The following is a 16,357-nucleotide window of genomic DNA, read 5'->3' on the forward strand; positions in this document are numbered from 1 at the left end:
CTAAAGAGTGTGGGGCTTTGCCTAATACACCATGATGTCCGCCATAACGACACCAGAAATTTCTGTCATCCCCTTATCCTCACGCACACAGTCATTTTGTTACCCTCTATTTCATGGCCAACTCTAGTCCAGTGGAGAAGTCCCTACGGTTTCTTGACCACTGATCAATGATAATATAAGTCGATTGGCACTCAAGCATTTACCGTACACTGACCAATTGCGGGGGGGTGAACAATAACTTCATCATTTCGGTTATTTTTGGCGTCCCGTCCTGACCTGTCCACAAATGGCAGGTTTTACTTTTGGACAAAAGGCTCTTTGCTGACCACATTGATCGCTGTCATTTATCTGACCAATAATTGGCCATGTCTAAAGGGGTACTCCCCTGGAAAAAAAAAGTCCCTAAATCAACTGGTGCCAGAAAGTTAAACAGATTTAGCAAATTACCTCTATTTAAAAATATTAACCCTTCCAGTAATTATCGGCTGCTGTATACTACACAGGAAGTTCTTTTCTTTTTTTAGTTTCTTTTCTGTCTGACCACAGTGCTCTCTGCTGACACCTCTGTCTGTCTCAGGAACTGTCCAGAGCAGGAGAGGTTTGTTATGGGGATTTGCTCCTTTTCTGGACAGTTCCTGACACTGACAGAGGTGTCGGCAGAGAGCGCTTTGGTCAGACGGAAAAGAAATTCAAAAAGAAAAGAACTTCCTGTGGAACCTACAGCAGCTGATATGTACTGGAAGGATTAAGATTTTTTAATAGAAGTAATTTACAAATCTGTTTGACTTTCTGGCACCAGTTGATAAAAAATAAATAAAAATAATAATAATAATAAATAAAAAAATAAATAAATAATAAATAAAAAAGTTTTCCACCGGAGTACCCCTTTAAAGGGGTACTCCGGTGCAAAACTTTTATTTTTTTATTTTATTTATTTTATTTATTTATTATTATTATTATTATTATTATGTATATTTTTTTTTTAATCAACTGGTGCCAGAAAGTTAAACAGATTTGTAAGTTACTTCTATATAAAAATCTGAATCCTTCCAGTACATATTAGCTGCTGAATACTACAGAGGAAATTCTTTTTCTTTTTGGAACACAGAGCTCTCTGCTGACATCTCTGTCCATTTTAAGAACTCTCCAGAGCAGCATATGTTTGCTATGGGGATTTTCTCCTACTCTGGACAGTTCTTAAAATGGACAGAGATGTCGGCAGAGAGCACTGTGGTTGTGATGTCAGCAGAGAGCTCTGTGTTCCAAAAAGAAAAAGAATTTCCTCTGTAGTATTCAGCAGCTAATAAGTACTGGAAGGATTAAGATTTTTTAATAGAAGTCATTTACAAATCTGTTCAATTTTCTGGCACCAGTTGATTTAAAAAAAAAAGTTTTCCACCGGAGTTCCCCTTTAAGGCCCTTTAGTCATATGATCAGATATTTCGTCACCTTCCGGAGGACCGTTTACCTTCTCACGAATAAGTAGTCGGTGAATATATTCCGTTTCACATCAAACCTAAAATAATAGAAGAGGCGTCATTATCCCCACCCTACTACTGCCGCAGTTCTATCCCACTATAGAAGGGTTCCCTCCAGTCTTGGCCTCATTTCCCGCGATTACCTAATAGTTCTATGTATATACTTACCATGATGTCACCCTCCGCTGATGCTATCACTGTAATAGAATCCACCCTACACATGATGACCTCTCCTGATTGAGCGTTCGCCTCCTATTGATTTTTAAGGGAACCCTAGTGCTTCCCATTGGAATTTAGTAGGAAGAATCCCATTAGATCTAGAGATGAGCGAACTTACAGTAAATTCGATTCGTCACAAACTTCTCGGCTCGGCAGTTGATAACTTATCCTGCATAAATTAGTTCAGCTTTCAGGTGCTCCGGTGGGCTGGAAAAGGTGGATACAGTCCTAGGAAAGAGTCTCCTAGGACTGTATCCACCTTTTCCAGCCCACCGGAGCACCGGAAAGCTGAACTAATTTATGCAGGAAAAGTCATCAACTGCCGAGCCGAGAAGTTCGTGACGAATCAAATTTACTGTAAGTTCGCTCATCTCTAATTAGATCCCCCCCCCCCCTCCGCCTATACAATGGCTTCCATTTTCCAAGCCACGCTCTTTACTCTCGTCTAAGCTGATTTATCCAAGGTCAACTTCATCAGAAATCTGCTTTAGATGGTTCTGGAAAGAGGAGGAGGGCTGGAGACTGAAATGTAAGGCTGCTTCCCCCCCGACAGGTTTCACTCTGAACTAGACAGAGGAGTCATCAGTAATGCAAAAAAAAAAAAAAAAATATGCATACAAAGGTGTCCATAGCCTTTTAAGGTGTACTCTGCCACCAAAAACATCTTATCCCCTTTCCAAAGGACCCCCACAATCTCGGCTGAGGCACGCCAGACATCCGATGCTTGGCACGAACTTCGCTACGTGGCGGATGACTGGCAATGTGGGGTGGAGGCTCGTGACGCCACGGCCACGCCCCCTCAATGCAAGTCTATGGGAGGGGGCGTGACGCTGTCACGCCCCCTCCCATAAACTTGCATTGAGGGGGCGTGGTCATGGCGTCACGAGCCTCCAGTGCTGCACCCGATGCTCTAAACGAATGCTGGGTGCAGCAGGGAGATCCTCTGGGGACCCCCGCGATCAGACATCTTATCCCTTATCCTTTGGATAGGGGATAAGATTTAGGGGTACTCCGGTGGAAAGCTTTTTAAATTTTTTTTTTTTTTTAAAACTTATTTTTTTTTTATGTCAGCTGGTGCCAAAAAGTTAAACAGATTTGTAAATTACTTCTATTAAAAAAAATCTTAATCCTTCCAGTATTTATTAGCTGCTGAATACTACAGAGAAAATTTTCTTTTTTGGAACACAGAGCTCTCTGCTGACATCATGAGCACAGTGCTCTCTGCTGACACCTCTGTCCATTTTAGGAACTGTCCAGAGTAGGAGAAATTCCCCATAGCAAACATATGCTGCTCTGGACAGTCCCTAAAAATGGACAGAGATGTCAGCAGAGAGCACTGTGCTCGTGATGTCAGCAGAGAGCTCTGTGGTCCAAAAAGAAAAGAATTTCCTCTGTAGTATTCACTCAGCAGCTAATAAGTACTGGAAGGATTAAGATTTTTTAATAGAAGTCATTTACAAATCTGTTTAACTTTCTGGCACCAGTTGACTTAAAAAAAAAAAAAAAAAAAAAAAACGTTTTCCACCGGAGTACCCCTTTAAGCTGTGAGCTCCATGGATCAGACTTGTTTCTCTAACACGTCCCACAGATGATCATTTGGATTTAGATTTCTGGAATTTTGGGGCCATGTCACCACCTTGACCTCTTTGTCATGTTCCTCATTCCTGGACAATGTTTGCAATATGTTCAGGGCATTATCCCCGCTGCCTTGAGGGGGGGGGGCTCTGTCTGTACAATGTTTCGGTAAGTGGTCACGTGTCACAGTTACATCTACACGCCAGGACCCAAGGTCTCCAGGAGAACATTACCCCACTGCCTCCCCTGGCTTGTCTTCTTCCCATAGTGCATCCTGGTGCCATCTCTTACCCAGGTTAGTGACACGCGCACCCGGCCGTCTTCATGATGTCATAAAGAACGTGACCCATCAGATCAGGCCGTCTTTTTGCATTGGTCCATAATCCAGTTCTGATGACCTCATTGTAGGAGGGGCTTATGTTATGGCTGATCGGTTTAGCCTTGGCCTAATGGTAATTCCTCCGTCGATCCAGAGTGGACTTTAAAGTGGTACTCCGGTGAAAAACTTTTTTTTAACATTTTTTTTAACTCAACTGGTGCCAGAAAGTTAAACAGATTTGTAAATTACTTCTATTAAAAAATCTTAATCCTTCCTGTACTTATTAGCTGCTGAAAACTACAGTGGAAATTCTTTTCTTTTTGAAACACAGATCTCTCTGCTGACATCACGAGCACAGTGCTCTCTGCTGGCATCTCTGTCCATTTTAGGAACTGTCCAGAGCAGCATATGTTTGCTATAGGGATTTCCTTTTACTCTGGACAGTTCCTAAAATGGACAGAGATGTCAGCAGAGAGCACTGTGCTCGTGATGGCAGCAGAGAGCTCGGTGTTCCAAAAAGAAAAGAATTTCCACTGTAGTATTCAGCAGCTAATAAGTACAGGAAGGATTAAGATTTTTTAATAGAAGTAATTTACAAATCTGTTTAACTTTCTGGCACCAGTTGATTTTTTTAAATTAATTTATTTTAAGTTTTTCACCGGAGTACCCCTTTAAGGCCGGGTTCACACCAAGTTTTTGCAGCACAGTTCCCGTATACTTTTTCAATTTGAAAACCGTACAGAACCGTATTGAAAACCGTATGCATTGACTCTCCATTGAAAACCGTATGCCAAAAGATGCATCAGGTTGTGTCCGTTTCGCATCCTGTACGGTTTTGTCAGTTTTTTTCCCCCCGTACCCCAAACCGTAGCCTACCATGGTTTTTGGTACGGGTGAAAAACCATTGAAACGTAAACTTTTTTTAAATTTTTTTTTAATCATGGGAGTCAATGGGAACCGTACAGACCTGTATGTGCGTACGGTTCCATCCGGTTTTCCCCATACGGTTTTTGACTTTGCACATTTTTGTTCTTGGAATTTCAATCAAACAAGTGAAACTTTATTCATAATGGAGTGAAAAGTTTTAAAAAATTTTACGTATTTTTTCTTTAAAAAACGGATGCAACCGGACATCATTTTTTCAAACCGTACACAGATTAAAATTTTTACACAAGTTTTGATACAGTTTAGTCCAGTTTTGAGGAATCCATTTTTTTTTAAATCAAAAACCTGATATGGGAATTTTATTGCAATACAGTTCCTGTATCAGGTTTTGATTAAAAAAACGGATTCCTCAAAACCGGACTAAACTGTATCAAAACGTGTGTACAAATTTTAATCCATATACGGTTTGAAAAATGACGTCCGGTTGCATCCGTTTTTTAAGAACAAAATGTATATGTTTTTAACTTTTCACTCCATTATGAATAAAGTTTCACTTGTTTGATTGAAATTCCCCTCAAAAAAACAACTGTATACGTTTTTTTTCTTAAAAAACGGATGCAACCGGACATCATTTTTTAAACCGTATACAGATAAAACTTTGTACTTATGTTTTGATACAGTTTAGTCAGGTTTTGAGGAATCCGTTTTTTTAAAATCAAAAACCTGATAAAAAAACTGTATTGCAAAAACGTGGTGTGAACCTATATGGTTTTTCACCTGGACCAAAAACCGTGGTAGGCTATGGTTTTGTAAAAAAAACGTATGGTTTGAAAAACGGAGACAAGCGTATACAGTTTTGAATGGGAAGTCTATGGGCACGGTTTTCTGTACGGTTGCATAAGTTTTTTTTTTTTGTTTTTTTTATGAAACCGTATGCAAAATCGTGGTGTGAACCCCCTCTAAACCATGACCTGCTCAGTCCAGAAAGCCTCAGGAGATGCACTTGACATGAGTGGATGCGGCAGCTGCAGGGAGGACAATGGCGTCCAGTATAGAGGGGAAAGTGACGAATAACTCTCCAGCGTCTCGCAGTCCGGCGGGGTGCGCGAGTCTACGTGATGAATCAGAGTCCCCTCTGGTCACAGGCGAGAATAGTCAACCTGGGGGGTGTTTACTTAGCTAATGGCCATGAAGTGAAACCAGGATTGTGTGCCCCGGGGGGGGGGGGGGGGGGGGGGGAAAGCATTTCAGGCCTCTCCCTTTTTAAAGTGTCGTCTTTTAAGAACTCATTACAGAACGCTTCACGCCGGGAGACCGCCAGCACAAAACATACGGGTTGTAACATTTATTTTGTAGATTTTTAACTTGTGTTTTATTTTTCATCATATATATGAAACAAATGAACTAAACAATTAAAAAAAAAAAAAATTTTTTTTTTTTAAAGCTCTTCTCTACATTAAGCATGCGGGGGATCAGCGGGCAGAACTTTTTGCCATGTGTGTCAGTTATTACTGTCCCCTCATCTCCCTGTGTGTCAGTTATTACTGTCCCGTCATCTCCCTGTGTGTCAGTTATTACTGTCCCCTCATCTCCCTGTGTGTCAGTTATTACTGTCCCGTCATCTCCCTGTGTGTCAGTTATTACTGTCCCCTCATCTCCATGTGTCAGTTATTACTGTCCCCTCATCTCCATGTGTGTCAGTTATTACTGTCCCCTCATCTCCCTGTGTGTCAGTTATTACTGTCCCCTCATCTCCCTGTGTGTCAGTTATTACTGTCCCCTCATCTCCCTGTGTGTCAGTTATTACTGTCCCCTCATCTCCATGTGTGTCAGTTATTACTGTCCCCTCATCTCCCTGTGTGTCAGTTATTACTGTCCCCTCATCTCCCTGTGTGTCAGTTATTACTGTCCCCTCATCTCCATGTGTGTCAGTTATTACTGTCCCCTCATCTCCATGTGTGTCAGTTATTACTGTCCCCTCATCTCCATGTGTCAGTTATTACTGTCCCCTCATCTCCATGTGTGTCAGTTATTACTGTCCCCTCATCTCCCTGTGTGTCAGTTATTACTGTCCCCTCATCTCCCTGTGTGTCAGTTATTACTGTCCCCTCATCTCCCTGTGTGTCAGTTATTACTGTCCCCTCATCTCCCTGTGTGTCAGTTATTACTGTCCCCTCATCTCCCTGTGTGTCAGTTATTACTGTCCCCTCATCTCCCTGTGTGTCAGTTATTACTGTCCCCTCCTCTCCCTGTGTGTCAGTTATTACTGTCCCCTCCTCTCCCTGTGTGTCAGTTATTACTGTCCCATCATCTCCCTGTGTGTCAGTTATTACTGTCCCCTCATCTCCCTGTGTGTCAGTTATTACTGTCCCCTCATCTCCCTGTGTGTCAGTTATTACTGTCCCCTCATCTCCCTGTGTGTCAGTTATTACTGTCCCCTCATCTCCCTGTGTGTCAGTTTATTACTGTCCCCTCATCTCCCTGTGTGTCAGTTATTACTGTCCCCTCATCTCCCTGTGTGTCAGTTATTACTGTCCCCTCATCTCCCTGTGTGTCAGTTTATTACTGTCCCCTCATCTCCCTGTGTGTCAGTTATTACTGTCCCCTCATCTCCATGTGTGTCAGTTTATTACTGTCCCCTCATCTCCCTGTGTGTCAGTTATTACTGTCCCCACCTCTCCCTGTGTGTCAGTTTATTACTGTCCCCTCCTTTCCCTGTGTGTCAGTTATTACTGTCCCCTCTTAAACGCTTAGCCCAATACTCTTTTTGACCCCTGTATGTAAGTGGATTTCCAGTAAGGGTTATTTATTTTTTGACAAATGCAATGCAAAGGCTAATATATGTCACGTCTGCATGTAACACATGTGAAGTTTTCTTTAGTTTTTATGGATTCATCTGCTGTGTAGGCCAGGGCTTGGCAAAATGCTTATGAATCTAGGAGCCAGCAAAAGAAGTTAAAGGGGTGCTCTGCCCCCAGACAATTTATCACTAATCCAAAGGATAGTGGACAAGATGTCTGATCGCGGGGGTCCTGCCGCTGCAAGTCTAAGGGAGGGGGCGTGTCCATGACATCACAAAGCCTCCGGCGCCGCACCCAGCTTTCTAAATGAACACCGAGTGCTGCACAGAGATCGTGGGGGTCCCAGTGGTGGAACCTCTGCGATCAGACATGTTATCCCCTGTAAGATGTCTAGGAGCACCCCTTTAAGAGCTAAAATGCTACATGTCACCCAATGGGACGTTATGTGATGTCATATGATCATATGTGACGTCATTAGTGTCCACTTATCTCCCCGTGTCATGGTCCTTACTGTCACCTCATCTCTTCCTGTGTCACACTCTTTAGTGTCCGCTCATCTCCCCCTGTGTCACAGTCATTAGTGCCCCCTTATCCCTCCCTGTGTCACAGTCATTAGTGTCCCCTCATCTTTTCCTGTGTCAGTCACTAAGGTCCCCTCATCTCCCCCTGTGTCACAGTCATTAGTGCCCCCTCATCTCCCCCTGTATCACAGTCATTAGTGCCCCCTCATCTCCCCCTGTATCACAGTCATTAGTGTCCCCTCATCTCTCCCTGTGTCACAGTCATTAGAGTCCCCTTATCTCCCCCTGTGTCACAGTCATTAGAGTCCCCTCATATCCCCCTGTGTCATAGTCATTAGAGTCCCCTCATATCCCCCTGTGTCATAGTCATTAGAGTCCCCTTATCTCCCCCTGTGTCACAGTCATTAGAGTCCCCTCATCTCTCCCTGTATCACACTCATCAGTGTCCCCTCATCTCCCCCTGTGTCACAGTCATTAGTGTCCCCTCATCTCTCCCTGTGTCAGTCATTAGTGTTCCCTCATCTCTCCCTATGTCACAGTCATTAGTGTCCCCTCATCTCCCTCTGTGTCACAGTCATTAGTGTCCCCTCATCTCTCCCTGTGTCACAGTCATTAGTGTCCCCTCATCTCCCCCTGTGTCAGTCATTAGTGTCCCCTCATCTCTCCCTGTGTCAGTCATTAGTGTTCCCTCATCTCTCCCTGTGTCACAGTCATTAGTGTCCCCTCATCTCTCCCTGTGTCACAGTCATTAGTGTCCCCTCATCTTTTCCTGTGTCACAGTCATTAGTGCCCCCTCATCTCTCCCTGTGTCACAGTCATTAGTGTCCCCTCATCTCCCCTGTGTCAGTCATTAGTGTTCCCTCATCTCTCCCTGTGTCACAGTCATTAGTGTCCCCTCATCTCTCCCTGTATCACAGTCAATTAGTGTTCCCTCATCTCTCCCTGTGTCACAGTCATTAGTGTCCCCTCACCTCTCCTTGGGTCACAGTCATTACTGCCCCCTTATCTCTTCCTGTGTCACAGTCATTAGTGTCCCCTCATCTTTTCCTGTGCCACAGTCATTAGTGTCCCCTCATCTTTTCCTGTGTCACAGTCACTAAGGTCCCTTCATCTCCTCCAGTGTCACAGTCATTACTGTCCCCACATCTCTTCCCCATGTGTCAGTTATTACCTACCCTTCATCTCCCCCCTGTGTGTCATAAGTGTCCTCTCATCTTTAAAACAAAAAAAACAAAATGTTTTATTTATCTCTGCCTCCGTTCCCAACCTTATGTCTTTGCTTGGCGCTCTGGAGTCACATGACTGCAGCTTCCAATCAGTGGTGACGCTCCATACTCCTGAATTCGGGGCAGGACATCCAAGGCCATGGCGACCTGGCACCCGGAATTTGTCAAGCCCTGGTTCAAGTCTACGTGCAGAACGAATTTCACTCATAAATTCCACACGGAAATTCTGGTGCAACAGGCTTCCATTGTCTTCAGTAGGATTCTGCCGCACCGTGCACACTGTAGAATTCTGCCGCGGAAACTCATATTGCAGACTCCAAGGAAAGAATGAACATGTTTGTCCTTTTATCGAAATTCTGTACGGAATGCTTTACCGTCAATGGTGTCAGCAGCGCATGTTGGCGCAGTGCTTGCGCCAGTGCATTTCCAGCAGCTGACGGAATTTCTGCCTGTAGATTTTGTAGTGTGAACGTACCTTTTAGAACTTTTCCAGTACAGATGATATTGTGACAGCTGAATTCTGATTGGTTGCTATGGGCAACAAGGAACCTCTTATTTCCTCTCAGTGTTGAGGCCAGAAAAATGGTAGCCTCTCTTGTGTGTAGGAAACACATTCACTTCTGATTGAATTATAGAAATGATTTCATGACTTAAAAATAGAAAGTGACTCAAGCGATTTTAATAGCTGAGTGTATGAATAAAGAGCCGCGTCTGATTCACCTCATCTGGGATATGGAGAGCGGCGCCCGGAGTTATATAATCTGCAGCAGATCCTGTAGGTGTGAACGCACCCTTAGGGTGCGTTCACACCTACAGGATCTGCTGCAGATTTCAATGTAACTAAATGACTGATCACAGCAGCAGATCCTGTTGGTATGAACAGCCCCCACAGCTTATCATGTCTGTGGTAATGTTGGATCCTGGTGCCTATTTGTATTCTGTGAGGATGGAATAAATCCATTCATGGTAGGGAGAGGATTCCTGTGGTGTCTGCAGGGGGATTTCTAATGTTGTAAAATTAGGCGACGCTCCAATTAAAATGTATTTATTTTGGAATGTAAGAGACATTTTCTGAATGAATTCTGGACGGCTGCGATGTCAGATGGCTGTGACTGCACTGATCCCGGCAATATAAGGGATCGGCCGCTGTAGGCTGCTGCGCTGCTTCTGCAGCATTTCTGCAATGTGTGAACGCAGTCTTACTCCACATAAGTATATTCAGGGGACTCTGTAGTTACTTTCCTTCTCTATCAGCACATTCCAGGTCACCACACCTGTCTCCCGCTCTTCAGCATCGCCCCTTGGGGCACCTCCCAGGTACAAGCCATCTTGCTGCTTCTTGTCCAAGCAGAGTCCTTGAGGAAGTGTAAGGAGAAATATGTGGCGGGGTCTCCTGTCCTCACATGTACATAGTACATTCCAACATCTCCGCTTCAATGAGGCCGTGGTCTGGTGTAACTGAAGGGGAAAAGAGAAAACTGCAAGAAAAAGGAGGGTCATGTTTAAGGAGGGGTTTATTTATCTCATATTATTGTTTATCTATTTATCTCCTCTATCTATCTATCTCATATCTATCTATCTATCTCATATCTATCTCATATCTATCTATCTATCTATCTATCTCCTATCTATCTATCTATCTATCTATCTATCTCATATCTATCTATCCATCTATCTATCTCATATATATCTATCTATCTCATATCTATCTATCTATCTATCTCTATCTATCGCATAATCTCATATATATCTATCTATCTATCTCATATCTATCTCCTATCTATCTATCTCATATCTATCTATCTATCTATCTATCTCCTATCTATCTATCTATCTATCTCATAATCTCATATATATCTATCTATCTCATATCTATCTCATATCTATCTATCTATCTATCTATCTCATATCTATATATCTTATATCTATCTCATATCTATCTATCTCCTATCTATCTATCTATCTCATATCTATCTATCTATCTATCTCATATCTATCTATCTATATCGATCTCATATCTATCTATCTCATATCTATCTATCTCATATCTATCTATCTCATATCTATCTATCTATCTATCTATCTATATATCTATATATCTATCTATCTATCTATATATCTATATATCTATCTATCTATCCAGGATATTTTATAATATAATTTTCCATCTGAAATACTTTGGACTTTGGAATTTTCCCAGTCTGATCCTATTGTGTTTTTTACATGTTCTGTCGGACTTCTGTAATATGGGATATCTAGATTTTGCACTTTTTGCAAATAAATTACTTTCTACTTGTTGCTTTATATAATACGCTTTCAATATCTTCAAAACTGTCCACTAGGTGGCGCCGTCCTTTTTGTTTCATCTGTATGAAAACGCAATTTAAAAAAAATAACAGTATTGGAAAATAAATGAACACAAAGCCCAGCAAACTGTTTATTTGTCTGCATTTATTTTTTGTTATATTTTAAAGATATTATTTTTACTATAGTTTGTACCATCTCCTATAGCCGTTTCTACCTATTTTCAAAATTGACCTCTAGGTGTCACTGTCTTTGTCCTTTTCCTAAAAAAATAAATAAGATGATTTATAATAATAATAAATGTCAATAATAATAATAATAATAAAAATAGTACTAGTCATAATATTAAGCCATAATAATAAAAATTGTACTAGTCATAATAATATAATAATATAATAATAATAATTAATAAAATTCATAATAAAAATAGTACTAATCATAATAATAATAATTAAGTCATAATAGTAAAAAATAGTAATAGTCAAAATAATAATAAAAATAATAATAATAAAAATAGGAATTGTCATAATAATGATAGTAATAAAAGCATAATAATAATAATAATAATAATAATACACAAATAGCTAAAAAACATTAAACAAAATTCAATATTTTCAAAATGCAAAGATCATTTTTTATTTTTTTTTCCAGTTTGAAAGAACTGGTGACTGATAGGTAACAATACTCTTCCCTCCGTCCAGGTAAACTTGCTCTATTTGGCCGGTAGATGTTTCCGGTGGAGGTGACCGCACACGGTTATTTGGGGCTTTATATAGTTGCACGCCGTGGCGGTTATTTCTGGTTCCCCTATCGTCTGGGCTCTGATAAAGCGGAGTATCTCTTGTTCCATGGACTTTGCAGGGAGGTGATCGGAGGGGGGTGGGAGGTTGGGGAGGGGGTTGGGGTTTAGGCAGGTATGGGAGGGGCAGCAAGTTTCCCTTTTTTTTTTTTTTTTTTTCTGCTTCTTTTCCCTTTGAAGCGGAGACTCAGTCTGTTCCTCCTTCTCTCTGCAGTCAGGAGACATTTGGGAGTGAGAGAAGTTCCCCGTCTGAGGTGCACGAAATCTCCGCGCTTGTGACCTATTCCTCGGCTGCTCCTTAGAAGGTGAGTGCCCTCAGACACAAGAACATTGCACACTATCTCTGCTTGCTCTCAGTGAATGGAGACAGTTTGACACAGCTGACACTTTTTCACAGCTGACAGTTTGTTACAGTTGCATCCAGCCTTAGCCAATTGTTGTGAACTAGATACATCAGCCTGTTGGTGCCCTGAGAGTTTGTTACAATGTATCAGAGTCGGACATGTGATCACCTGCGGCTCTCTAGACTTTGCAAAACTACGACTCCCATCATGCCCTGACAGCTTCCAAGATAAAAAAAAAACATTGTCTACATTGGTGTTTCCAAACCTGTGGCCCTCCAGCTGTTGCAAATCTGCATCACTTTGCGAAACTACAACTCCTTCGCCATCAGCTGTCAGGGCATGATGGGAGTCGTAGTTTTGCAACAGCTGGAGACCCACTGGATTGGAAAGGCTGATCTAGCCAATGTTTCATCTATGGAGCTGTCAGGGCATGATGGGAGTTGTAGTTTTGCAACAGCTGGAGAGCAATAGGACAGGGAACACTGGTCTGGACACTGTGAAGGCTCACAGGTGATCTCCAGCTGTTGCAAAACTACGACTCTCATCATGCCCTGACAGCTCCGTAGATGAAACATTGGCTTGATCAGCCTTTCCGATCCAGTGGGTCTCCAGCTGTTGCAAAACTATGACTCCCATCATGCCCCAACAGCTTTCTAGATAAAGTATTGTCTCGATCAGTGGTCCCAAACCTGTGGTTCCCCAGCTGTTGCAAAACTTCAACTTTATGCTAAACTACAACTCCATTCCTTGACAAGCAATGATGGGAGTTGTTGTTTTTACAACAGCTGGAGAGCCACAGGTTGGCGGACACTGTTCTGGACAATGTTATGGCTAATATGTGATCACCTAGACCAGTGTTCTCTAACCATCTGTTGCAAAACTACAACTCCCATCATGCCCTGACAGCCAGAGGCTGTCAGGGCATGATGGGAGTTGTAGTTTTGCAACTGTCGGAAGCAAACGTCAGCTGCGATAAGTACAAGGATACATTCTTCTTTAAAGGGGTTATCCAGGAAAAAACTTTTTTTTGTATATATCAACTGGCTCCGGAAAGTTAAACAGATTTGTAAATTACTTCTATTAAAAAATCTTCATCCTTTCAGTACTTATGAGCTTCTGAAGTTGAGTTGTTCTTTTCTGTCCAAGTGCTCTCTGATGACACGTGTCTCGTGTACTCTGTGCAGTTCCCGAGACAAGCAGAGATGTCAGCAGAGAGCACTGTTGCCAGACAGAAAAGAACAACTCAACTTCAGCAGCTGATAATTATTGAAAGGATTAGGATTTTTCAATAGAAGTAATTTACAAATCTGTTTAACTTTCTGGAGCCAGTTGATATAAAGAAAAAAGTTTTTTTCCTGGAATACCCCTTTAATCTGACACTTAGATACCAGAGGATCTGCAAAAGTCCTAAACTTTCCGTCAGGCTTTCGTATTGGTCGTCACCCAGCTTTCCCGTGTACCGATCAATCCAATATGGCTGCTATCACAACTTCTATAGTGGTTGCTATGTAGCTTCCCTGGACTCCTGGATCACAAATATGCCTGATATAATGCAAAGCATAGTGTTTCCCAACCAAGGTGCCTCCAGCTGTTGCAAAACTACAACTCCCAGCATGCCCGGACAACCGTTGGTTGAGAAAATACTGGGAAGACCAAGCTTGTTTTCTTTCTGGTGATTCTGACCCCTAACGTGTCGCCATCTACGCATGCAGACATGTCGCCGGCTTGCACAGCGCGCACAGGTTTGTGTACAGAGCGCGCACAGGTTTATGTACAGAGCGCGCACAGGTTTATGTACAGAGCGCGCACAGGTTTATGTACAGAGCGCGCGCAGGTTTATGTACAGAGCGCGCACAGGTTTATGTACAGAGCGCGCGCTTATCTGTCATCTGCCGTTTCCTCTTCAGTGGTTTTTTTCAGAGGCCTCTGCCAGGGAAGTTTAAACAAAGCCCCGATTCTTGATCTCTCGTCCTGCAGACAGACAATCGGGATTGTGTCTGTGCGCCGCATTACGTGTGGGTGCGTATACATTATGTATGAATACACAGCATACCGGCGGCTGTATATGCAGCATTTCTGACGTGTCCCGTGTCGCAGCGCTCTCCTTGACCTTGAATCTTGGACTCGATTTAAGTTTGTACAAAGACGTCTTTAAACAATGGGGGCACGACATACCCAGCGAGCGTGGAAGTTATGAGCTTTTTCCTATGGTTGTTGCATTTTTTCAGTGTTTTTTGTTGTCAGCCTGGAGAGTGGCATATGCTAGTTAAGGGAGTTGCACCATTGGGCCATGTGCGTGCTTCTAAAGGGGGTCTTACAGCTTGGGACCCCCCTTTAAATGAATCAGAGCAAAGAGTCCCTTTCAGTCTCGCTTCATTACAAGGGCAGCTGTTCACTTGAGAGTACTACATTTCACTTTTAGCCAGACCCCTGGGGTCCCACTCAACATGGCGGCTCTCATAGGGATTGTAATCGGCAATACGGTGTTCCCATCAGGGACGGTTTCAGACTGCCGGACAAGTGTGAAATCAGACTAAGTTGGCCAAACCCACGTTTTTTTTTTTCAGCCTGGCCATGTGTATTGTGGCCTCCTGACTGTCCCCTGATGACAGATGTCCAAGGAGAAAACTGTCGGGCATGTTAGATTTGAACTGCCCAATCCTTAGGGTTCTCAGGATTTACCCATGGCCCCTATTCTGGGCCGGTAGTGCCTACTGTAATAATGATAAAATATTCATTCTTTATTTATTTGGCGCACTTAGATTCTTCAGCGCTGTACACTCGAAAAGGTGGTGGTTATGATTTGCGTGAATTTTTTTTGCAATTTTTCTTTTTATTTGCACAGTTTTTCGGCCAGAATTTTTGTCAGGCAGGCCATGTGTATGGTGGCCTCCTGACTGTCCCCTGATGACAGACATCTTATCCCCTGTCCTTTGGGTAGGGGATAAGCTGTATAAAGCCGGTATACCCCTTTAAATCCCCTTTATAGAGAACTGCTCGCCTGATGATGTTGTGTAATATGCAAGACACAACAACCTATCAGACACGTAGAATATATAGCGGTTCAGCCTCTGGGAGTCGGTATACAATGAAAAAATGTGCGTAGAAGTAAAAAAAAAAAAAAAGAGAAAATCGGTAATCGGTGTGAACCACTTGACTGTTGCAACAGACAATAATTCCTTATCGAGGGGCATTCCCCTTATTGAAACATAACTTAACACGTTTCGGGGTGTATAGCAACCTCTTCTTCAGATGCAGTATAACATAATGCCTATGAGGAAGAGGTTGCTATATACCCCAAAACGCATTATGTTTTGGCTGTTTAACATAATAAACATGCACAGAAAACGTTACCTGTTGCAAGAGTCAAGTAGTTCCGGACATTTTTTTTTTTTTTGTACTTCTACTTACATATACTGTTTAAAGGGGTACTCCCCTGGAAAACATATGTATTTTTTTTTTTTTTTAAATCAACTGGTGCCAGAAAGTTAAACAGATTTGTAAATGACTATTTAAAAATCTTAACCCTTCCAGTACTTATCAGCTGCTGTATGATCCACTGGAAGTTCTTTTCTTAGAATTGCCTTTCGGTCTGACCACAGTGCTCTCTGCTGACACCTCTGTCCGTTTTAAGAACTGTCCGGAGCGGGAGAGGTTTGCTATGGGGATTTTCTCCTGCTCTGGACAGACAGTTCCGGACATGCACAGAGGTGTCAGCAGAGAGCACTGTGGTCAGACAGAAAGGAAATTCAAAAAGAAAGAACTTCCTGTGGAGCATACAGCTGCTGATAAGTACTGGAAGAATTAAGATTTTTAAACAGAAGTAATTTTACAAATCTTTTTAACTTTCTTGCACCAGTTGATTAAAACAAAATGTTTTCCAGGG

The 16,357-nt window shown here is 42.3% G+C and overlaps 1 protein-coding gene and 1 long non-coding RNA gene across 7 annotated transcripts in view; one reads left to right on the forward strand and one right to left on the reverse strand.

Annotated features, from left to right (window-relative positions):
- The window catches only part of LARGE2 (LARGE xylosyl- and glucuronyltransferase 2), an 84,014-nt gene that overhangs the window by 20,464 nt on the left and 47,193 nt on the right, over positions 1–16,357 (forward strand). Inside the window, exon 2 of one of the 3 annotated variants that reach the window (XM_056527626.1) lies at positions 12,342–12,432. The exons of 1 other annotated variant lie outside the window; for it this stretch is intronic. The gene's annotated coding sequence lies outside the window, so the exon portion shown is untranslated. Of the gene's footprint in view, positions 1–12,341; positions 12,433–14,404; positions 14,491–16,357 lie in introns of those variants that run through there. One more of the 3 variants, XM_056527628.1, reaches the window with a different exon arrangement.
- Positions 10,114–16,357, reverse strand: part of LOC130277206 (uncharacterized) — a 66,136-nt gene continuing 59,892 nt past the window's right edge. For 2 of the 4 annotated variants that reach the window (XR_008845394.1, XR_008845397.1), the window contains one exon: positions 11,228–11,591. This is a non-coding gene — a long non-coding RNA (uncharacterized LOC130277206). Of the gene's footprint in view, positions 10,503–11,227; positions 11,592–16,357 lie in introns of those variants that run through there. The other 2 variants (XR_008845395.1, XR_008845396.1) reach the window with 2 other exon arrangements.

Source organism: Hyla sarda, chromosome 6, assembly GCF_029499605.1.
Source record: "Hyla sarda isolate aHylSar1 chromosome 6, aHylSar1.hap1, whole genome shotgun sequence".
Classification (NCBI taxonomy): domain Eukaryota; kingdom Metazoa; phylum Chordata; class Amphibia; order Anura; family Hylidae; genus Hyla; species Hyla sarda.